Here is a 26,026-nt window from a genome sequence, read left to right on the forward strand (position 1 = left end):
GCTGTGGGAAAATCAATCTTTTTTTCTCTCACACAATTTCATAAATCTGGGCCTTAGTTCCCATTAAATTCTGTGCCATGTCTTTGAATACATTTTAAATTAAGGAATATACATTTTAAACCCAGGCATCACTGATGGTTGTTTTATAGCCAAACATTGTCTGTATTATGTTTTATGGGCAATAGCCATATACTTAAAGAAGGACTTTACTGTACATTTCAGTTTTCCCACTGGCGACTGACATAAATGCAGACTTCCTGTTTTTTGCAGCATGCTGTCAGATATGCTATGTAGCTTAATACAGGGTCAACAATGTCCTCTTACTATCACTGGAGGATGTGGTCAGCACATTCATCTTATCATCATTAGATAAAGGGGAAGTCTGTCAAAAAACAACTAATCCCTTATTTACAGGATAGGGCAAAGGTGTCTGATCACAGGGGTCCAACCCCCCATGCACACAAATGTGTTTCTTTATGCATCATCTCGGTCAGTCCTGGTCAGTCCCTGGAGGAAAGGGGCTGTACTATGTATTTTCTGGAGACTTTATTAGTCTATGGACACGTCTCTGAACAAGAACTTCTGTTTATTGTAGCTGCTGTAAAATACATAGTTGTTCTGTCTATGCAGACAACACACAAAAAAAGTTTGTCATCAATATAGTCATCCTTTTTAATTTTAAATTCTTAACAATAATACAATTGTGGAAATCTACAAAGAAAAATGCACGAGGTACTCTAGGCACAGACTTAAAACTCTATACCTAGTCTGTGGTCTTGGCGTGCCATTTTTTTTTTTAGCTTAACAAAGGATGTATGCAGTGTTATTGGTATATTACGATGTACTGATGTGTACGTACTGACGCCATTTTATGGCAGGCACCACAGTGATGCATGTGGTCGAAGGTGACAAGAAGACATTAGGTAGCTTTATCTTCCCAGGTTTTATGATCACATACTTCCTCTTAAGCCTTTCAATGGCTCATCAAAACAAACCCAGACGGCCAATAAAACATTTGCATTGGATATCCATAAATTCTTTATAACTCTTTATGGTGACTCCAATAAAAACAATGTTTACAGGAATCCTATACAATTTTGCTCAAGGGAGCCGAGAAATTCTTTGTGTAACCAGCTAAATAAACCTCATCCTATATATAGAATTTAATTCAACACGGGGGCTCACTGGTAAATACTGTTGCCGTAAGCACTGGGGAGGTGGGACTCTCCAATCTATTTAATGTATATGGCATTTGTAGGTTCTTCATGTTTTCTGACTTCACGCCACCCTCAAAAAACATTCTAAGTTTGCCCTCAATGGAAGAGGAACATATTTGAGAGTGTTCTGTTGAGAACCACTACAAAATATCTTTGCGCTATATAAAAAAGAACACATAATATATCAGACTCAAGTCTCGCCAATGTTATCAAACACAGGTGTAATGTCTATTTGATATCATAATGGAAATCAACACATAATAATAGAGTCAATGTAGTGCATCTAAAGCCAGCGCATAAATGGGGAATGACCAGCTGGATACTTTTAATTGCCTAATTAGAAAGGTCATTGTTTTGGCTCATGTACATTCCAGCTGTTAATGATGAATTAATTACAAAGAAATGAATGCTTTTCCGTTGCACGCATGAAGGGAAGACATGACGCTATGACGACTTCTACCAGATAACACACCGGCAAACCATCATTATGTAAATGTAGTACAATTATTTATGGTCTCCTTAGAAAGCACCTATGGGCTTATGAATAATTATGTTAATGCAATCTGGCCTCAGGAATAATTTGACACGGAGGCTGTAAATAAAAATACTAATACTAATATACTAAAAATACTAATATACTAAAACAGAAAGCAGAAGAAGGGAATCTTTATAATAAAAGTGATAGACCCTTGAGTCAGCCAATAGATGTGGTGGGGGCTTATACTTGGGGGCAAACATATGGGTGTTTTAATGATAGGAGGGGGAGGTCTAATCCAAAACAGAACCTCAAGCAACAAAACAAAACAAAAGATTATATCAATTAAACACAGATAAAAACAACATAAAATTTAAAAAACATTATACCAAAATATTTTACATATTGCAACCATGCAAAATAAAGGTAAGTGGGGAAAGCCAAGAATATTCTTATAGAGGAATTACCTCCCATATAATGGGCTCCCATATAACAAGTATAAGACATGTATCAAATGCTATGCCTCTATGTTATTAAACTGAGCAAAAAACAACAGGGAGGTACAGTACACAGGGGAGAAAGTGAAACACGTATTTTATGGGTAACCATATATTTCCAGTGATTTGGAACAGACACCCGGCATGAAATGATTTACTCTGCGTCTGAGATTCTCTGCAGGAGTTCCCGGAGTCACGTTAATATGGATATGGTTTGGAGTTTACAGGTTATCTTTTGATCAGAAAATTGGTCCATGTAATTATTCACATACTGGATGAAATGGTTTCCTTTCATTGTTTTCCTTGAAATGTTCAGAACACATGGGATACATTTCCTTGTGTAATGTACCACTCTTAAATCAACTCCTCCTGGGCTTCGTCTCTCAGGAATTTATTTTCTTTTTCTTTTTTTGGTTCGGTGTCATAGTGACAAATGTTAAATAAAACATTCATTAGTCCTACATCCTTCATTGGCAGAATCTGCTGTTATACCAACCAGCCTCCATATCCCTACAAAATCTATCTATCCTATCCTGGGGACTACTATAGAATCTGCCTCACCTACTGACCCCTACATTATCTGCTCAAACCTATAGACCCCTACAGAATCTGCTCAATCTACAAGATCTTCACAACCTACGGATCCCTAGAATATCTACCCACCTACAGACTCCCACATAATTTGCCCAACCTACAGATCCCTACATAATCTGCTTAACCTAGAGACTATACCAGAATTTGTCCCATCTGCAGACCCCTACAGAATTTGTCCAACCTACAGATCCCTACAGAATCCAACCCAACCTACAGACCTCATCCCATGTCACATATATTACTACTCCAGACCACACTAAAGCGATTGAGTCTTGAGTGTCAAAAATGTGTCAAGTTTGCTAGCTAGGATGAAGTTTTGACTACTGGCAATAGTGTCAAGTCACTTAATTTACTGACCCATCTGTGCAAACAAATGGGATACCATTAAGCTAAGTTTACTCAGTCAGCATGATGCAAACACAACAGCAATAACACCTATTCTCAAAAAAAGATAATGCGTCTACAGATGAAGCAGTGCTGACTTTGTAAGGAGGTGCTTTGCTGAGTTTCTCAGTGGCATTGCTATCACTTGGTATCAATGCCCTGGGAATTTTTCCAGCGATCACCACATTCAATTATACCTGCATTTCCCCCTGTACTAATGCCTAGTGGTGGCCAAAATATATTAAGCATCTTCTAATATGACAGATGTGGTCATGCTTGTAGAGTTTATTTCCTGCAGCAGTCATATGTCAAAATTCATATAGAGCTCACTGTGTCATTTTACACAAATCATCACAATATCAGATCGGGTTATCTGTTTTTTTTTTTTTTTTTTTTAAACATGGAACTCCTGGTAAATTTATCCTATTATCTCAGCACAAGGAGTTATCACATTGCACAAATATGGCTCTATTGAGGTAAACACATTCAGCTCTGCTATATTTTATGTCACAAATGAGGGCATATAAATGATTAAATAGTTAATTATGTTATGTTAAGGGTAAGACTCTTCTTGTCAAAATAAACCTTAGTAACTTTATTGGTTACGGTTTCCTCCCCCTGGCAGTCAAAAATAGCCATTAAATTATAAATGAGAGGAAGCATTTAAATTGATAAAGAAATGATGAATGAGGCACAATGGTGTCCAGACGCCTGAGCCCCAAGTCAAATGGACACTAAATAAATGGACTATGCTAAACTGGAGAATGACTGCATCTGCTGTGAATAATTATGTTGTCATTATTCTGCCCAATAGAGAAAAGGTTGAGTGGGTCCTGAGGATGGAGTAGGACGCCCAGCTACAAACAAAGGCTAAAAAAGATGAATCTCTATGGAGAAGCAGGTTACACTCCACTGCCCCCAGCAAATAACCAACATCTTTCCCCAGCTGCAAATAATAGATCACCAGGAAGGATGAGCCCAACAGTCAATGTATCCTTCTGTTGTTCCAGTTTATATCTATCTGTTATCTAGTTTTGCACTATAATTCTGAATTAAAATAACTTTAGAGGATCACCTACAGATATATATATATATATATATATATATATATATATATCATTTGGGTTGTTTTAATGTCATTTGGGTTGTTTTAATTATAAACTTTTGTGTTTATGGTCAGCTTCCTTGTAAATATAGACAAAGCAATATCCTGTCTATGATAACTATGAAGTCCACATCAGATAGATAGATACTGTAGAAAATTGACATCATTTACATAGAAAAAAAAAGAGACAAAAGGAGGAAATAAAGAAAGAAAGACATTGGTGAATAGTTAGATAGACAGACAGCCAGACACAGGTAAATAGTCAGATAGATGCACACACATAGGAATGGGTGGATAAGTGGACAGTCAGATACAGTAGAAAACAGACATACATTGTATAGATATTGAGGTAGGAGATACATAGCTAGGATATAGCAACGTACAGAAAGCTGCATGTCATGGTATCCATATAAATCTATATGTCTATACAACATGTACTTTGCAACCCTGTGTTATAAACAAAGTTTACATAAGACAATACAGTTATGCATAAAGACTTCTCAGACAAAACAATAGTTGAGAATGTACACATACCAGCAGCAGAGACTTCCAGATCCCAAGCAGAGGAAATAGCTTCCAGCTCCTGGAGATTGTGCTATTTACTGAGTGAGCTGCTGTCCTCTTCCATGCTGCTGCAGCCTCACACAGACATGCCCATCCAGCCTTCTACTCTGCTGCTCAGCCTGACAAGACATTGGGAGTCACTTGAGCTGAAATGAGCAGTAGAGCTTTGTCAAAGCCCTTTAGAGCAGAGCCACACATCAAGCAGCAGGCTGTTGGCTGAGAAGAAGTCTCCTATGCAAGCCATCAGCAGGACAAGTGTGATTCCTGCCCTCTATGGCTGGGTCTTTAAGAAGAACCCCCCTTCTCCCAAATCTCCTTTTTCTTTTCAGGATAATTCCGCTCAAGATCCAGTGCACACAAGGGCGCTCAGTGTTTTCTTTCTTCTATTAAATGACCCTTTGTAGTAGTGGCAATGTTATGTCCAATTTGCTCTCCAAGATCTTGTAAAGGAAATACTCAGCCCTATGGAGAATAATTGCCAGCCTGCTCTCTCCCTGTGCCAGAATGTGAGCTTGTTGCAGAGCTCGCCTCTACTGAATGCTAATGAATGCAGTGATGTCAGCAGCAAACCCCAGTCTGCCCTGGGACCCTTTCAATGATCACTGGCTGCCTTCTATCATTCATTTACATATAAATCGACCTCCCCTAACAGATCAATAATCCCACTGGGTGTTTAGCACAAACACATATCCATTGAAACTGTGCACAGCGTAGTTGTGTTACAAAACATCTGGCAATGGTACAATAATTAAGAGGAATGGTATAACTCAGCCTTTTCTTTAAACAGATCTAGTTGGTCGATGACCAAACACGGACATATTTTCTGTATTAAGTTACCAACCACACTGTATCTAGCATCTGTTTTAAGTTTCTTTTTTATCTTAAGTGGAAGTAGGTTATTTAAGGCAGCTTTTTGATTACAGAAGTTGTAGGATGTAGTTGTGGTATGGACACATAAGAGATCCTCAAAAATAATCTAGATTATTTTAGACTTTTTCTATCACTGGTTATGCAAAGGATTAATTTCAAATAAGAATATAATAAAAGAGCAGCTTTCATTTAGGGTCTCAGAACAAAAAGCATCTACAGAGCTCCTCTCTGGAGGACCATGCATATAGATGCATTACATGACAGCCTATTGATTTTAACTGCCACTATGTAATGATACATTTCCCCTTTGGAGGCACTGTAGGGTATGCTGCCAGGTTTTCCTGCTGATTACAGCTGATAACTGTGAGTGCCTGCAGCAGGACAAGAAATGGATCGGAAATAGATTTTCAGCTATATAAGGCTGTATAAATATACAAATAGAACAATAATGGTTTTGCCCAGCTTTTCCATATTTGTGTTTTCTTTTTCAAAGACACAGCTAAGGGTTAGAAGAACAATGGGAATTCCTAGTGGTACTCCAGCTGTTTTGAGGTAAGGTGTCTAATGGCAGTTTGTCTTGGCTTAAAGAGTACCTGTCATAAAAACTAAACTTTTAATATATTGTTCCTTATGTAATTAGGAGACACTTTGCTATTTACTTGATGTTGAAATTCTCAAGCTTTATATTTTTTTTATGTGATTGAAAAAAACTTCCACTAGGTGGCTCTGTTCTCTTACCTGCACATTTGGTTTCCTCACAGACTTGCAGAAGTCCAAACTCAGGAAGTGTGTGTGGGACATGGCAAGGCACAGCTCTCACAGGCTTTAGTGCACACTCAGTGTATCTCTATGGGAAAGCCGAAGCTCTTTACTCGGGACAGCTGACAGAGTGCTTGAGGGGAGCTGGGTCGACAGGCAGGAGATCGTGGGGGCTCCAAGGAGTTGGACCCCCCTCGATCAGACATTTATGCCCTATCCTTTGGATAGGGAATACATTTTTGTTAACTGGACTACTCCCATATCCTAATACATTTAATGATTTTATTAACAGTGTAAAAAGTGGTGCAATAAATACCTTTATGCCAGAGAAGTAATTGACATCACAATTGCCTTTACAATATACTGAATGGCAAGAAAGTTTCAGTCTATTGTTTGACCCATTGTAGCATGTGATGCTACAAAGGTAAAGGAGTCTGTAGTGTGCCATTCAATGTTCACACACTACATGTAACAATCTAAGGCCAGTTTCATATGAATGAAATATGGCCACATTTCTACATCCATACTATTGCCCAACCCTGGATCCAATTAGCCAAAATGAAATCATGCATCTGATACTTTCTGATACTTTCAGCACAGATAATGGCCCTTATTTACTATTGTAAACCCGACTTGTTTTGTCAGGTTGTGCACCAGAGTTTGGCGCATTGCTCCACAAATTATGTCTGCGCCAGAATTTGTGCCAAAAAATGTAAAAATCTGACTAACTCTCCATTTTACTCAGAAAACCTGAAAAAGAGGCACATCTGTCTGGAAAAGGGGTGTGGCCAACCTGAAAGGCGGCGTGTCCCTGACATTTACAAAAAAAAAATTCCAACATACCAAGGGTTCCATAGAAAATGTGGTGGATTTGAGCTCTGGAAAACCCCACAACATTAGTAAATATCATGAAAAATACTTGTAGGGAATTAAAACCCACAAAGAAAACTATAATCCATGTTAGTAAATAAGGGCCATTGTTTCTATAAAGTGTCAAGACAGAACTGCCCTAATCAGCCACATAATTTCAGCATATAATGGCTACATAATATGCAGAATTCAAGATTTACTCCAAACAGAGTCCACATAATACTGCCATCTAGTTAGCCCCTAATGCTTTAACCCCTTTCCACTATGGGACGTATGGATATGTCCCAGCACCCGACACATTTGCGCGCTGGGACGCATGCATACGTCCTAGCAATCTCTGGCACGCGCCAGTTACGGCAGCATTAACCATATAGATGCCGTGATCAATCCTGATCACGCATCCATGGTGTTGCCCAACGATACGATCGTGGGTCGCCGTTGGTTCCTATGGCAACAGGAGGCAAGATCATGAAGACTGTGAGATCTAGCCACAGGCTGGGTCGCACAGGCTGTACAGTTTGCAGCTGATTGGGTCATACTGTGCTGCAGTAAAAATGTATTGCAGCATAGTATAACCTGTAAAAATTGAATAAAAGTATGTAAGTGTAAAAAAAAAAAAAAATGCCCCTCCCAATAAAAGCCCTATATTATCACCCAAAAATATCAAAAACACAAATCATATACATAATAGGTATTGCCACATCCGTAATGACGTGTACTATAAAATTATAATGTAAATTATCCTGCATGGTGGACCGTAAAAAAAGAACAACGCAAAATTCGCCAATTTTTGTACAAATAGTGGAATAAAAAAAGATCAAAAGGCAGCACATATCACAAAAAATGATACCAATAAAAAGTACAGCTCATCCCGCAAAAAACATGCCCTTACTCAATGGCGTCGGACGAAAAATAAAAAAGCTACGGTTGTTGGAAAATGAATGGCCGAAAAAGACTTTTGCTCAGAAAAGGAAAAAGAACATAGAAAGCTATATAACATCGCCATAATCGTACTGACCCACAGAATAAATGTAACATCATTTTACCGCACAGTGTACACTAGGGCTGTACGATATGGGGAAAATGTGCGATTGCGATTATGGGCCTAAATATTGCGATATGCGATGCGATATCTATATATATATAAAACTCAACGTGTGTGTGTGTGAATGTATGTATGTATATATGTACGTATGTATGTATGTATGTTCAACAAAAACTTTCAAACGGCTAAAGATATTAACATGAAACTTGGCACACATGTTACTTATATGTCAACAACAAACATAGGATAGGTAATTTAACCCTTACTCACCCCCATTTGCCAGGGGCGGGGCGGGGCTTATGTTTAAAGTCCCATGCAAGTCAATGGGAAATATATGTTACTGCATAACTTCCAAACGGCTGGAGATATTTCAATAATACTTGGTCACATGTTACTTGTATGTCCACTTAAAATATAGGATAGTTAATTTAACCCTTAACTACCCCCATTTGTGAGGGTCAGGTTTTTTTTTAAAGCCCCATGCAAATCAATGGGAAATGTATGTTCCCATCTAATTTCCATTCGGCTGGAGCTATTTCATTACCTGGTACACATATTACGAGTCAGGATATGAGGACGGGATGGGAGGTCGGGATAGGAGGACGGGATATGAGGACGGGATATGAGGACGAGATATGAGGACGAGATATGAGGTCGGGATAGGAGGTCGGGTAGGAGGTCGGAACAGGAGGTCGGAACAGGATGTTGGGATAGGAGGACAAGATAGGAGGACGGGATATGAGGACAGGATAGGAGGTCTGGATAGGAGGTTGAGATAGGAGGTCGAGATAGGAGGACGGGAAAGGAGGTCGGGATAGGAGGTCGGGATAGGAGGTCAGGAAAGGAGGTCAGGATAGGAGGTCAGGATAGGAGGTCAGGATAGGAGGTCAGGATAGGAGGTCGAGATAGGAGGATGGGATAGGAGGATGGGATAGGAGGTCAAGATATGAGGATGGGAAAGGAGGACGGGATAGGAGGTCTGGATAGGAGACCAGGATAGGAGGATGGGATAGGAGGATGGGATAGGAGGTCGAGATATGAGGACGGGAAAGGAGGCCGGGATAGGAGGACGGGATAGGAGGTCAAGATATGAGGTCGGGATAGGAGGTCGGGATAGGAGCTCGAGATTGGAGGACAGGATAGGAGGTCGGGATAGGAGGTCGAGATAGGAGGACGGGATAGGAGGTCGAGGACAGGATAGCAGGACGGGATAGGAGGATGGGATAGGAGGTCGGGACAGGAGGTCGGGATAGGATGTCGGGATAGGAGGTCGGGATGTGGGGTTGGGATATGACAACAATATATGAGGACTGCATATGAAGTCAAAAGCTTCCTCCTTTGCTTATTTTCCTCCCCAAAAAGGATTAGGAAGGAAAAACCGGGCACCGCTCAACGGGTACTCAGCTAGTAATAAATAAATGGTAAAATCCCCCCATTTCATGTCCAATCTCCTCCATTTTATAACTCTCCACCCATTAAATGCTAACCGCCCATTTCACATCTCCCTCCTGTCACATTCTCCCCTCATGGTCACATCTTCTCCCATCACATTTTCCCCCTATGTCACATTCCCCCCTCCCCCTGCCACATCCCCCCCGTCATATTCCCCCTCCCCCTGCCACATTCCCCCGACATATCACATCTCACCCCCCCTTCCCCTGCCACATTCCCCCCCCTTGTCACATCCCCCCCGTCACATTCTCCCCCCTTTAAACATTCTCCCTTCCACCCCATCACATTCTCCCTTCTTGTCACATTCCCCCCTCCCCCCGTCACATGCTCCCCCCCTTGTCACATTCCCCCCCAATGTCCCCTCCTGTCACATATTCCCACCTGGCATGCTGGGAGTTGTAGTTTTGCAACAACTGGAGGCACCCTGGTTGGGAAACACTGACTTTTAGTATCTAAATTTGTTTTTACCTGCTCTGGCCGGCCCCCGCCTGCAGCAGCACACGGGAGTCGGTCCGAGCAGATAATTGCAAGTTTTCCCGGGGTGCCGTATCGCTATATCGCAAAAAGCAAAAATTGCGATTCAATTTCTTTTGCAATATATCGTGCAGCCCTAGTGTTCACCATAAAAATATATATTTTTTTAAATACCAGAAATGTTCAATGTTTTCACAATATTGTGGAGTTTTTCACAAAAAATGCTGCATGTGTCAACAAAAGTGCACCACTTATATAAAGTACAATATGCCACGAAAAAACTATCTCAGAATCGCTCCGCTCAAAAAAGTGTTCTAAAGTTATTACCATTTAAAGAGATACATGTCAAATTTACAAAAAAGAGCCGGGTCATCAAGGTAAAAACTGGGTCCGTCCTTAACCCTTTAAAGGGGTACTCTGCCCCTCCATCTCCTTTGGATAGGGGATAAGATGTTAGATGGCCGCGGTCCCGCTGCTGGGGCCCCCCTGGATCGCCGATGCGGCACCGCGCTATCATTACTGCACAGAGCGAGTTCGCTCTGCACGTAATGACGGGCAATACAGGGGCCAGAGCATCGTTACATCGTGGTCACGCCCCCGCCCTTGCATTAAGGGAGCGGGCCGTGATGTCATGAGGGGCGGAGCCATTACGTCACGCTGCTCCGTCCCCTGTATCTCCCGTTATTACGAACTCGCTCTGTGCTGTAATGATAGCGCAGTGCCGCAGCAGCGATCTCGGGGGTCCCTAGCAGCGGGACCGTGGCGATCTGGCATCTTATCCCCTATCCTTTGGATAGGGGATAAGATGTCTAGGGGAGGAGTACCCCTTTAAGCCCATTTTGGGTAAGGACCAGAGCATTTTTTGTACATCTGACCACTGTCGTTTTAAGCATTAATAACTCTGGGATGCTATTACCTATGAATGTGATTTTGAGATAGTTTTTTTTGTGACAAACAACTTTATCATAAATTTTCTTTGATACTTGTATAATTTCTTGGTGAAAAATTCCAAAATGTTATGAAAAATTTGAACATTTAGCATTTTCTAACTTTGAAGCTCTCTGCTTGTGAGGAAAATAGACATGCCAAATAAATTATATATTGATTCACATATACAATATGTCTACTTTATGTTGGCATCATAAAGTTGACATGTTTTTACTTTTGGAAGACATCAGAGGGCTTCAAAGTTCAGCAACAATTTTCCAATTTGTCACAACATGGATTGAAGTGGATTTGAAGTGGATTTGAGGGGTCTTCATATTAGAAATATCCCAGAAATTACCCCATTATAAAAACTGCACCCCTCAAAGTATACAAAATGATATTCAGAATGTTTGTTAACCCTTTAGGTGTTTTACAGGAAAAGCAGCAAAGTGAAGGAGAAAATTCAAAATCTCAATTTTTTACACTAACATGTTCTTGTAGACCCAGTTTTTGAATTTTCACAAGGGGAAAAAGCCCCCCAAAATGTGTAACCCAATTTCTCTCGAGTAGGGAAATACCTCATATGTGGATGTAAAGTGCTCTGTGGGTGCACTAGAGGGCTCAGAAGCGAAGGAGCGACAATGGGATTTTGGAGAGTGAATTTTTAGGGTGCATGTCACATTTAGGTTATGGTTTCATAAAAGCAAAAAAAAAAACACATGGCATACTATTTTGGAACTACACCCCTCAAGGCACGCAACAAGGCATACAGTGAGCCTTAACACCCCACAGGTGTTTGACGACTTTTCGTTAAATTCGGATGTGTAAATAAATTTAAAAAAATTCACTAAAATTATGTTTTTACCCCAAATTTACTATTTTTACAAGAGGTTATAGGAGAAAAGGCCCCTCAAAATTTGTAACCCCATTTCTTCTGAGTATGGAAATACCCCATGTGTGGATGTAAAGTTGCCTGCAGGTGAACTACAATGCTCAGAAGTAAAGGAGCTTTTGGAGAGGGAGTTTGTTTGGAATGGAAGTCGGGGGCCATGTGCATTTACAAAGATCCCATTGGTGCCAGAACAGTGGACCCCCCCCACCCACATGTGACCCCATTTTGGAAACTACACTCCTCACAGAATGTAATAAGGGGTGCAGTGAGCATTTACACCCCACTGGTGTTTGACAGATTTTTGGAACAGTGGTCCGTGAAACTGAAATTTTTTATTTTTGTGGGGTGTAAATGCTCACTGCACCCCTTATTACATTCTGTGAGAGGTGTAGTTCCAAAATGGGGTCACATGTGGAGGGGGGGGGGGGGGGTTCCACCATTCTGGCACCATGGGGGCTTTGTAAACACACATGACCTTCAAATCTAGCCAAATTCTCTCTCCAAAAGCAGTGGAGCATTTTACGTCCACATATGGGGTATTTCTGTACTCAGGAGAAATTGCGTAACAAATTTTGGGGGTCTTTTTTTCCTTTTTATTTTCACAAAAGATAAAAGTATGGGGCAACAAAAAAAAAAAAAAGCCCCCCAAAATATGTTAGGCAATTTCTCCCGAGTACGGAAATACCCCATATGTGGCCCTAAACTGTTGCCTTGAAATGCAACATGGCTCTGAAGTGAGAGAGCGCCATGCGCATTTGAAGCCTAAATTAGGGATTTGCATAGGGGTGGACAAACAGGGTGCCTCCAGCTGTTGAAAAACTCCTAGCATGCCTGGATAGTCAATGGCTGTCCGGCAATACTGGGAGTTTTTGTTTTGCCACAGCTGGAGGCTCTGTTTTGGAAACACTGCCGTACAATGTTTTTCATTTTTATTGGGAGGACTGTGTAGGGTTATGTGTATATGTAGTGTTTTACTTTTTTATTATGTTTAGTGTAGTGTTTTTAGGGTACATTCACACAGGCAGTGGTTTACAGTGAGTTTCCCGCTGGGAGTTTGAGCTGCAGTGGAAAATTTGCTCCATCTCAAACTTGCAGCGAGAAACTCGCTGTAAACCCCCGCCCGTGTGAATGTACCCTGTACACATCCAGCTGTTGCAAAACTACAACTCCCAGCATGCCCTTTGGCTGTCCATGCATGCTGGGGGTTAGGAAACAGACAATGTTTCCCAACCAGTGTGCCTCCAGTTGTTGCAAAACTACAACTCCCAGAATGCCCAGACAGCCGAAGGGCATGCTGTGAGTTGTAGTTTTGCAACATCTGAAGGGCCAGATGTTACAGAAGTACAACTCCCAGCATACCTGGACTGGGCATGCTAAAATGTGTAGTTTTGCTTTATTTTTTACATTTATTTTCTGTCTGACCACAGTGCTCTTTATTTTCTGTCTGTCCATGTCAGGAGCTATCCAGAGCAGGACATATCCCCATAGAAAACCTATCCTGCTCTGGACAGTTTCTGATATGGACAAAGGTGTCGGCAGAGAGCACTGTGGTCAGACAGAAATGATACAACTTCCTCTGTAGCATATAGAAGCTGATATGTACTAGAATGTTTAAGAATTTTATATAGAAGACATTTACAAATCTGTAACCAGTTGATTTAAAAAAATGTTTTTCCACCAGAGTACCCTTTTAACTTAATTCTAATATAATACTACTGTACAGGACTGAACAATGCTTTGAGGGCTTACTTTGCTATTGAAGTTCCTCTTTTTGGGTGACCCCACCCCCAAGAGCGTAAACACTATCCAGAAGGTAGACCAGCCCCATATAGGAACCAATTTGATTTAACAATTTAGAAAAATAGTGCAAGACCATCGAATGCCTCCTTCTACCCAAAGTAGCGTCTGTCACTGACTACTGGGACAGAATTCCCAGAGAGGTGACCAGGACCCAGAGGACCTCGCAGCTTGCTGGACCAATATACTTGTAGTTAACTTGACCTTAAATTAGACTTGACTTGACTATGTGCAGGACTTGATTACTTGTAGTGACAGCAGACATAGCCTTGAGACTTACTGGAATGACTGTAGCTTGTGGGGTCTTACAGATGTTGATCACTTGCACTGAGACATCTGTACTGGCTGGTTTTCAGTATAGGAAGAGAGAGCATTGTAATGGCCGCCCCTTTATATAGTGGGAGGCTGGACTAAAGCCCATTGGTCAAGCTGCAGGTCATAGGTTAAGCTGGTGCTCTCTGGGAGAACATGTGACAACAAATCATGCGAATGCACAACATAACATGTGACAGACTTACACAGGTCCTTGAGACCTCCCAAAGGTCCTCTATACTACCTATACATAGGGATCCTGTCTTGGCATTAAAGTGACACACACCTTTATAAAACAAACAGGGGGAGACCTTGCAGGGGAGCCCCAAGGTCACTGAGGGACTCAACCTGACAGGGCCTAAGGGTAGTACAGGACCATGTCCTGTACTGGGACATCACAATTCTTTTCCCGCTTTGTTGCCTTTGGGTAAGATGGAAATGTTCCATACGAATGTATGTTAAACCAGAAGACGTGTCAATGCAAGAAAAAGTAGATGCAAAGCATTATGTATTCTAGTGTTACGAAATCTGTGACCTTCTGTTTCTGCTTTGTATCCATAGAATCAAGTATCGCTGGTTTCAGTAGCACAACTAAACTAAATTATTCATCTGGATGACGGGGGGGGGGGATGTGTCATGACAGCCAATGCGTACGATTGATTCTCTATACAGCAGTTGTATAGATGTACTGTCCAATTTATTAGTAACAGTTCTGCCTAAATATAATCAACTCGTAAAAGAGTTGATGAGATAAATAATCAGCACCATTAATTAGGTTAAATGGAAAATGGGTGTGTAGGTTTAAGTTGAATTTTACACACTCCTTAGGCATAAGATAACTTTTACAAGCTTCTCACACCTTTGGAGGACATTAGCGCACACACCCAATCACAAAATGAATGGCTCAATTACATAGCTTTCCTGCAAAACTAGTCATGGGTTATATACCAGGTTTAAAGTGAATGTCGATTTTTTTTAATGCTAACCATCTTATGGTCCAATATTTTGTGCTGCCTAATTTCTTTACTTTCTTGGGCAGAGATCAGTTTTCCTTATACACAGCTTCTAATTTGCTGCATAGGCAGCTCTATTTTTCTGGATAACCCCTTTGATAAACCTGTGCATCTGACTGTCCATGCAACACATTTCAAAATCTATACAGGAAGAAACTAAAGAGGCTAGTGATTGGCTACATCATCACATGAATATACGTTACCTCTTTACAGCAAAAACTTGTGACTTTCTGTTTTAACCCCTTAAGGACGCAGGGCGTATCCATACACCTCCGTTTCAGAGTCCTTAAGGACTCAGGGCGTATGGGTACGCCCGTGGGAATTTCGGTCCCCGCCGCTAGTCGGTGAGGACCGGGATGCCTGCTGAAATCATTCAGCAGGCATCCCGGCACATCACTCAGGAGAGTCCTGAGACCCCCCCATGTCAATTCAAACCAGCGATCTGCGGCGATTCTGGGTCTTAAGGGGGATCGTGAATGTCCAAGACCCCACCGGCCCCCTGAAGGGATAGGAGTTAGGTGGCAGGGGTGCCACCCCTCCTATTCCTGCTATTGGTCGTTCAGAAGCGATCAACCAATAGCGAATCAGGGGCGGGGGGTTAAAGTTCGGTTCCCCGTTCTGCCCACCGACAATAGTCCGGGGAGAACGGGGGAACCGATAATGACCGTCGCCGGAGGTCCACTTACCATTGGTGGTGGCGACGATCGGCTGCGATCAGCGGGCGGCGATGACGTGCGGCGGGCTCCCTGGTGCGGCGTGCTGCAGATTACGGAATCCGGTGACTTGCCTAGCCTATACAGTGGTCTCTAAACTGTAGCCCTCCAGATGTTGCAAAACTACAACTCCCAGCATGCCCACACAGCAAACTGCTGTCTCGCCATGCTGGGAGTTGTAGTTGTGTACCTCCAGCTGTTGTATAAGTACATCTCCCAGCATGCCCTTTGGCAATCAGTACATGCTGGGAGTTGTAGTTTTGCAACACACTGGTTGAAAAATACTGAGTTAGGTAACAGAACCTAACTGAAGGTTTTCCAACCAGTGTGCCTCCAGCTGTTGCAAAACTACAACTCCAAGCATGCACTGTCTGTCAGTGCATGCTGGGATTTGTAGTTTTGCAACATCTGGAGGGCCACAGTTTGGAGATCACTGTGGCCCTCTAAATCTTGCAAAACTACAACTCCCAGCATGCACGAACAGCAAAGAGCTGTCTCACCCTGCTGTGAGTTGTAGTTGCGTACCTCCAGCTGTTGTATAACTACATCTCCCAGCAAGCCCTTTGGCAATCAGTACATGCTGGGAGTTGTAGTTTTGCAACACACTGGTTGAAAAATACTGAGTTAGGTAACAGAACCTAACTGAAGGTTTTCCAACCAGTGTGCCTCCAGCTGTTGCAAAACTACAACTCCAAGCATGCACTGTCTGTCAGTGCATGCTGGGATTTGTAGTTTTGCAACATCTGGAGGGCCACAGTTTGGAGATCACTGTGGCCCTCTAAATCTTGCAAAACTACAACTCCCAGCATGCACGAACAGCAAAGAGCTGTCTCACCCTGCTGTGAGTTGTAGTTGCGTACCTCCAGCTGTTGTATAACTACATCTCCCAGCAAGCCCTATGGCGATCAGTACATGCTGGGAGTTGTAGTTTCGCAACAGCTGGAGGCACACTGGTTGGAAAATACATAGTTAAGTAACAGAACCTAACTGAAGGTTTTCCAAACAGCATGCCTTCAGCTGTTGCAAAAGTACAACTCCCATCATGCATGGTCTGTCAGTGCATGCTGGGAGTTGTAGTTTAGCAACAGCTGGAGGTTTGGAGGGTACATTCACACAGGCGGGTTTACAGTGAGTTTCTTGCTTCAAGTTTGAGCTGCGGCAAATTCCTAACGGGATACTCACCGTAAACCGCCGCCCGTGCGAATGTACCCTAAAAACACTACACTAACATAAAATAAAGGTTAAAAAACTACATATAGACCCCCTTATACTGTCCCCCCCCCAATAAAAATGAAAAAGGTATCGTACAGCAGTGTTTCCAAAATGCAGCCTCCAGCTGTTGCAAAACAACAACTCCCAGCATTTCCGGGCAGCAACAGACTGTCCAGGCATGCTGGGAGTTTAGCAACAGCTGGAGGCACCCTGTTTGGGAATCACTGGCGTAGAATACCCCTATGTCCACCCCTATGCAACCCCAAATTTAGTCCTCAAATGCGCATGGCGCTCGCTCACTTCGGAGCCCTGTCGTATTTCCGTACTCGGGAGAAATTGTGTTACAAATTTTGTAGGGCTACTTTTACCCCTTAAGACAAGTTGGGGTCTACACCAGCCTGTTAGTGTAAAAAAGTAAAACAATGTACACTAACATCCTGGTGTTGCCCCATACTTTTTATTTTCACAAGAGGTAAAATGAAAAAAAGACCACCCAAAATTTGTAACACAATTTCTTCTGAGTACGGAAATACCCCATATGTGGTGGTAAATTTCTCTGCGGGCGCACAACAAGGCTCAGGAGTGAGAGCGCACCATGTACATTTGAGGCCTAAATTGGTGATTTGCACAGGGGTGGATGATTTTACAGCGGTTCTGACATAAACGCAAAAAAATAAATACCCACGTGTGACCCAATTTTGGAAACTACACCCCTCACGGAACATAACAAGGGGTATAGTGAGCCTTAACATTCCACAGGTATTTGACAAATTTTTGTTAAAGTTGGATGAGAAAATGAAAAAAAAAAAATTTTACTAAAATGCTGGTGTTACCCTAAATTTTTCATTTTCACAAGGGAAAATAGGAACAAAAGCCTCCCAACATTTATAATACCATTTATTTTGAGTAAGAACATACACCATATGTGGACGTGAAATGCTCTGCAGGTGAACTACAATCCTTAGAAGAAAAGGAGCGCCATTAAGCTTTTAGAGAGAAAATTTGTCCGGAATTGAAGGCCATGTGTGTTTACAACTCCCACATGGTGCCAGAACAATGGCACCATGTGACCCAATTTTGGAAACTACACCACTCACAGAATGTAATAAGGGGTTCAGTGAGCATTTATGCCCCACAGGTGTCTGACAGATTTTTGGAACAGTTGTCCGTGCAAAAGGAAAAAATTTAATTTTTCATTTGCACAGCCCACTGTTCCAAAGATCTGTCAAACGCCAGTGGGGTGTAAATTCTCACAGCACCCTGCGAGGGGTGTAGTTTCTAAAATGGGGTCAAATGTGGTGGTGGGTCCACCTCTTCTGGCACCATGTGGGGCTTTGCAAATGCTCATGGCTCCCGACTTTCATTCCAAACAAATTCTCTCTCCAAAAGCCCGATGGCGCTCCTCCTCTTTTGAGTATTATAGTGCGGCAGCAGAGCACTTGCGTCTACACATGGGGTATTTCCATACTCAAAAGAAATGGAGTTACAAATTTTGGGGGGAATTTTCTCCTATTACCCCTTGCAAAAATGTAAAATTTGGGGAAAAAACAGCATTTTAGTGAAATTTTTTTTTTTTTCATTTACACATTCGACTTTAACAAAAAGTCATCAAACACCTGTGGGGTGTTAAGACTCACTGTACCCCTTGTTACGTTCCTCAAGGGGTGTAGTTTCCAAAATAGTATGCCATGTGCGTTTTTTTCTCTGTTCTGGCACCATAGGGGCTTCCTAAATGCGACATGCTTCCAAAAACCATTTCAGCAAAATTTGCTTTCCAAAAGCCAAATGTAACCTCTTCCGAGCATTGTAGTGCGCCAGCAGAGCATTTGACTCCACACATGGGGTATTTCCATACTCATAGGAAATGGGGTTACAAGTTTTGGGGGGCATTTTCTCCTATTATCCCTTGTAAAAATTTGAAATTTGGGGGGGAAAAAATTTATTTTGGTGAAAAATTCTTTTTTTCATTTACACATCCAACTTTAACGAAGTCGTCAAACACATGTGGGGTGTTAAGGCTCACTGGACCCCTTGTTACGTTATTTGAGGGGTGTAGTTTCCAAAATAGTATGAAGTGTGTTTTTTTTTTTTTTTTTCTGCTCTGGCACCATAGGGGCTTCCTAAATGCAACATGCCCCCCAAAAACCATTTCAGCAAAATTCACTCTCCAAAATCCCATTGTCGCTCCTTCCCTTCTGAGCCTTCTAGTGCACCCACGGAGCACTTTTCATCCACGTATGAGGGATTTCCTTACTCGAGAGAAATGGGGTTACAATTTTTTTTTGGGGGGGGATTCCTCTCCTTTTACCCCTTGTAAAATTCAAAAAATGGCTCTGCAAGAACATGCGAGCTTAAAAAAATGAAGATTTTGAATTTTCTCCTTCACTTTGCTGCTATTCCTGTGAAAAACCTAAAGGGTTAACAAACTTTCTGAAGTCATTTTGAATACTTTAAGGTGTGCAGTTTTTATAATGGGGTAATTTATGGAGTATTTCTAAAATGAAAGCCCCTCAAATCCACTTAAAACTGAACTGGTCCCTGAAAAATTCAGATTTTGAAATTTTTGTGAAAAATGTGAAAATTGTTGCAGAATTTTGAAGCCCTCTAATGTCTTCCAAAAGTAAAAACATGTCAAATTTTTGATGCCAACATAAATTAGACATATTGTATATGTGAATCAATATATAATGTATTTGGAATATCCATTTTCCTTACAAGCAGAGAGCTTCAAAGTTAGAAAATGCAAAATTTTCATGACATATTGGGATTTTTCACCAAGAAAGGATGCAAGTAACGATGAAAATTTACCACTATGTTAAAGTAGAATATGTCACGAAAAAACTATCGTGGAATCAGAATAATCGTTAAAAGTAGTGCTGGGCGGTATGACCTAATATGTATTTCACGGTATTTTTTCAAGTTATGGCGGTATCACGGTATTACCATGATACCATGGGGGAAACAGTGTATAAGTGAAGAGGCTGACAGTTAACCCCTTCCCCACCATGGGGACCGTGCGCACGGCCCACATGGCAGGGAAGGGGTTAACTGTCAGCCGCAGCGCTGTCATGATTTCCCCCATGGGTGCACTGACGGCTATTCACTTACATTTTCGCCGCTGCACAGCTTAAAATCCCGGTCCCCAGCTGCGGCCACTGCAGAGCTTTCTCCCCCTGCAAGCGCTGAATGTGCAGACGCAGCGATTCTGATCTTCATCCCCGCTCCGTTCTCTGATCCCCGAGCAGGGACGGGAATGTGAGAATCAGCAGAGCCTTCTCCCCCTGCAAGCGCTGAATGTACGGGCGCTGCAGAGCTTCTGATCTTGGTCCCTGCTCGGGGATCAGAGAACAGAGCGGGGATGAAGATCAGATGTCCTGTGCCTGCCAGTCACATTTAGCTCTTGCAGGGGAAGGAGGTCCTGCAGAGCCCGCACCTGGGGATGGAAACTGAAACAGCCTGCAGGAAGGGGAGAGGGGGGCTGAACAGGGAGCAGGCTTGGGGCTGAGGGAAACATCAGAGCCAGGGGATGAAGTTTCTGCGCTTTCCCCTGGCTCTGATCACTGAGAGCCAGCAGCAGCTGCAGGGGGAGTGGGGATATGCACTGCACGTGAGCTCAGCGGCTCCCGCTCCTGAACATCCCGCGGCCGCGTCAGAAGTAATTCATTCGGGGGGTGGGGGGAGGGGTCTGACCGGTATGGGCAAAAATTGAAATTGTGCGAGGAAAAAAAAAACGGTATACGGTATGAACCGGTATACAGCCCAGCCCTAGTTAAAAGCATCCCAGAGTTATTAATGCATAAAGTGACAGTGGTCAGAATTGCAAAAAAGGGCTCAGTCCTTAAGGTGAAAACGGGCTCAGTCCTTAAGGGGTTAAGCAAACACGGAGAGCTCTGTGCAAACCTTTGCAACTTTAATGCCCATTTTCTGATGTAAGCATAATTCCCCCCCCCCCCCCCCAAAGTTTTTTTTTTACTTTTTTAAACTGGTATCATCATTTTTTATTTAAAAAATTCCCTTTAAGCGTATTATATAAACAGTACACAGTCATAATATAAAGGCAGCTATTCACATAAGACTCAGTGACTGTCTCCTAAATGCTCGTTTGGCCAAACAGCTCTATCTCCTGATCTAACCCATAAACATTGGCTCAACCGGGCATTGATGCGTTCATAATTGAAAACAAAAGGATTGGGCAAAACAAATTTAACATGTCTGATCCTTCTCTTCCCTATACGGGTCCTATGGTTTGAATTACACATTTCTAGTTTGTATGGGTGACTCAAGCCCCATCAAGTGTAAAAGCAACCAGAAATTTTTCATTTAGTGCTTTCTACTGTGCTACCAGCCACTATCATAGGACACCCACATTACAAACAGATGCACACTTGGCCAAGCAGAACGTTCATGTATATTGTGAGAGATAACTGTCAGCTGAAGCAGTGTTTTGGCTGACAGCTATCTAAAGTGTATAGCCAGCATAACTGTGAGAGTTTATAGTCAGGTAACAGAGCAAACAGCTCTGATATTCATTATTACATTTCATATAATATGTACACGCATGTCTAATTATCTTTGGACTAATCTCTTGTCATTGCATCATCAGCATAGCTCAGTATCCATACATCTAGGAGTTATGACCAGATTTAGGTAACCTGAAGGTCTTTTGCTGCTATGTATCACACTAACTACAGCCAGCTAGAGCCATCTACACTCTAGAGTGTGAGGAAATTGCTGACTGTAGGTAGTTTGGACCAATAATTATCTCCCTAGATCCACCTAATAATATACAATTTTGGCTGTAATCATCATGAAGGATTCTCTTTCTTAACCCATATTGGCCTTTGTATTTCATGTCCTTTACTTGGTTTACTTGGGAGCCCTATGGTGACACAAAGGACAAACATACTGTATATGACCACCTGCTGCTTTTGGTGGTGGTGGTGGGGGGGGGGGGGGGAGGGGGGGAGCAGTCATAAGCAGTGGATTATGGAATGGATGACTTACTACATACTCCCAAGAAGTCAAAAATACCAACATAGCAAGTTATGCTCAAGATGCAAGGACATCTTGGACATTGCTTAAATCGTTTTCCTCAATGAGAGATTTGTCCAAAGATAATTAGACGGGCATGTTCATATAAGATACCAGCTGTGTGTAGTGAAGCTGCTTCTACTGAAATTGCTAAGGAATATCAAAGCAGTCTGCTCCCATACATGACTATAAACCCTCACAGTTAATGTAGCCATACATTTTAGATAGCTGTCAGATAACCACTTATTTAGCTGACAGCTAACTAGTCAGATTGCCCAAAAAACATGCTTGTTTAGTTTTACTGAGCCTGTCAGGAGCCGTTGGCACCCAGTATATAAGGAATCGGGCACAAATGTTATCTTCAATAATCTACAGCTACGATGGAGCACAGCGAGAGAAAGAACGACACAGATGTGAACACGTAGGTATAGCCATGCTCTTGCCTAAAGATAACCTTAACTAGAGAATGGTGCCGTGTACAGAGTTGCAATAGGGCTGTGGGGAGGTGCAGAATGAAGGTACTTATCAAATGAGTTTATTTAAAGAGTAGCTGCCACCAAATAAAACTTTTAACATAGTGCTCCTTGTGTAATTAGAAGAAACTTTCCCCATTCACTTGCTTTTACAATTGTCAATATAAATATGTTTAAAATGTAATAGAAAACTTGGACACTGTTTGGTTCTGTTCTGGTCCCTGATACAATTAATACAGTGAGTTTGTTCATCTCCCAGCCTGGCAGGAGACCAAACTCAGGAAGTGCTTCTGTCTTTTTTTTTTTTCAAACATATTTTATTTCGCTTTTGAAGACAATATTTATGTGACATACATGTTGATACCACACAGGGAAGTCTAGTAGTGCAAAAAAACGTCATAACAAAAATAAACGAAAAATAAACATGCTCTTATAGTACAGTACATTTTCTTACAAAATTACTCCTGGGATTCCAACATAGCCACTGTTAATGATAGGGATATGTCTAGAAGCTATGACAATATGTGGTGAGACCCTCAGGTGGGTAATCGTAAGGCCCCTAGGGTATCCCCCAAAGCTCCCAAACAATACCATTCTGTGTTGCAGAAAGGTTGTACAATATCTATTATCTCTGCTTCTGTAAAATGTGATACAATAAAAGTGTTCCATTTATCAAAGAATTTGGCTGTCTGTGTGGTTTTATGTCTCTCAGTGTCCAGTCTGTCAATTCTGAAATAACTCTTCATTTGTGATATGACCATTGCTAAAGTTGGAGCAGAAAAATCTAGCCATGACGCAAACAGACAGCGGAGAGATATATGTAAAATGATATGGACCATGGAAGGTACCCTAGGTCCCATTGGCGTCGGGTCATCCGGTGGTCTGAATTGGTAAAAGAGTAGTGCCCTTGGTTTCTTAGGTAAATCAAGATTCCATGTGGTGTTGATGTGTGATAGAATCATCGACCAGTATGCCTGTGTGTGAGTGCAAGTCCACACCCCATGCCAAAGATCAGTGAGGGGGATGGAGCATTTAGGGAAGGAAGTTATCCTTTCAGGGAAATTTGGTGAGGGAAGGATATTAAAACCATATATCGCTTTATGCGCTAGTTTGTAATATGATTCCCTCCACCTTTCATTTATAATGTGACGTCTCACTATGTGCCAACCCCTTAGAATACAGTCAGATATGTCATCACCTGGTATCCAAGAGGTGCTTCTGTCTTTAATGAGCTTGATTGACAGCTGCACAGAGCCTCATTGAAAGCTGCACAAAACCTGAGGCCTTCTATTCATCACATTGCTGCAAAGATGTGAGGGCAGAAGTGGTCCCCCAGCAGGCTTCAGTGATGTCATGCCTTCTGGGAAATGCCCACTTTCCCCTGCTGGGAGATTGCAATATGAGAGCAAGAAGAATGGTAAGATATACAGCTTTTTAAAGCTCTAAAAAATGTTTTAAGGGTGATGGTGGTGGGGGTTGTTAGGAGTAGTTAGGGAACATAGGAAATGCGTCAACTGTTACCTGTCCTCTGTGTTGGATTATATTAATAAAGTTTGATGTTCGCAAGAGAAGTGCCATGCTAGAAGCTTTTGTTCTTTTTACAGTCACACTGTCACGATTCGGCTGGCAGGAGGTGGATCCTCTGTGCCAGAGAGGGATTGGCGTGGACCGTGCTAGTGGACCGGTTCTAAGTTACTACTGGTATTCACCAGAGCCCGCCGCAAGGCGGGATGGTCTTGCAGCGGCGGTAGTAACCAGGTCGTATCCACTAGCAACGGCTCAACCTCTCTGACTGCTGAAGATAGGCGCGGTACAAGGGAGTAGACAAGAGCAAGGTCGGACGTAGCAGAAGGTCGGGGCAGGCAGCAAGGATCGTAGTCAGGGGCAACGGCAGGAGGTCTGGAACACAGGCTAGGAACACACTAGGAAACGCTTTCACTGGCACAATGGCAACAAGATCCGGCGAGGGAGTGCAGGGGAAGTGAGGTATACATAGGGAGTGCACAGGTGAACACACTAATTAGACCAACTGCGCCAATCAGTGGCGCAGTGGCCCTTTAAATCGCAGAGACCCGGCGCGCGCGCGCCCTAGGGAGCGGGGTCGCGCGCGCCGGGACAGGACCGACGGAGAGCGAGTCAGGTACGGGAGCCGGGGTGCGCATCGCGAGCGGTCGCCACCCGCATCGCGAATCGCGTCCCGGCTGGGGGCGGTATCGCAGCGCACCCGGTCAGTAGATCTGACCGGGGCGCTGCAGTAGCGAGGATGTTGCGAGCGCTCCGGGGAGGAGCGGGGACCCGGAGCGCTCGGCGTAACAGTACCCCCCCCCCCCCCTTGGGTCTCCCCCTCTTCTTGGAGCCTGAGAACCTGAGGACCAGACTTTTGTCTAGGATGTTGTCCTCAGGTTCCCAGGATCTCTCTTCAGGACCACAGCCCTCCCAATCAACCAAAAAAATTTTTTTCCCTCTGACCGTCTTGGAGGCCAGTATCTCCTTCACGGAGAAGATGTCAGAAGAACCGGAAACAGGAGTGGGAGAAACAAATTTGGGAGAGAAACGGTTGATGATGAGTGGTTTAAGGAGAGAGACATGAAAGGCATTGGGAATACGAAGAGAAGGAGGAAGAAGAAGTTTGTAAGAGACAGGATTAATTTGGCACAAGATTTTGAAAGGACCAGATAGCGTGGTCCCAGTTTGTAACTGGGGACACGGAAGCGGACATATTTAGCGGAGAGCCATACCTTGTCTCCGGGAGCAAAAATGGGGGAAGCTCTTCTTTTCTTATCGGCAAACTTTTTCATGCGAGATGAAGCCTGTAAAAGAGAATTTTGGGTCTCTTTCCATATGGTGGAAAGATCACGAGTCACTTCATCCACAGTGGGCAAACCAGAGGGCAAGGGAGTAGGGAGGGGGGGAAGAGGGTGACGGCCGTACACCACGAAAAATGGGGATTTAGCAGAAGATTCAGAGACTCTGAAGTTGTACGAGAATTCGGCCCATGGTAGAAGATCTGCCCAGTCATCCTGGCGGGAGGAAACAAAATGCCGTAAATAGTCACCCAGGACCTGGTTAATTATTTCTACTTGCCCATTGGATTGAGGATGATAAGCAGAAGAGAAGTTTAATTTAATCTTGAGTTGTTTACAGAGAGCCCTCCAGAATTTTGACACGAATTGGACGCCTCTATCCGAGACGATCTGCGTGGGCAAACCGTTAAGACGAAAAATGTGTACAAAAAATTGTTTTGCCAACTGAGGCGCTGAAGGAAGACCAGGAAGAGGAATAAAATGTGCCATCTTGGAAAATCGATCAACGACCACCCAAACAACAGTGTTGCCACGGGATGGGGGTAA

At 42.8% G+C, this 26,026-nt stretch overlaps 1 protein-coding gene across 4 annotated transcripts in view; it reads right to left on the reverse strand.

Annotated features, from left to right (window-relative positions):
- Positions 1 to 26,026, reverse strand: part of PRICKLE2 (prickle planar cell polarity protein 2) — a 364,028-nt gene that overhangs the window by 120,040 nt on the left and 217,962 nt on the right. Inside the window, exon 1 of one of the 4 annotated variants that reach the window (XM_056524543.1) lies at positions 4,807 to 5,376. The exons of the other annotated variants lie outside the window; for them this stretch is intronic. The gene's annotated coding sequence lies outside the window, so the exon portion shown is untranslated. Of the gene's footprint in view, positions 1 to 4,806; positions 5,377 to 26,026 lie in introns of those variants that run through there. 4 annotated transcript variants of the gene reach the window in all.

This window comes from Hyla sarda, chromosome 6, assembly GCF_029499605.1.
Source record: "Hyla sarda isolate aHylSar1 chromosome 6, aHylSar1.hap1, whole genome shotgun sequence".
Lineage (NCBI taxonomy): Eukaryota > Metazoa > Chordata > Amphibia > Anura > Hylidae > Hyla > Hyla sarda.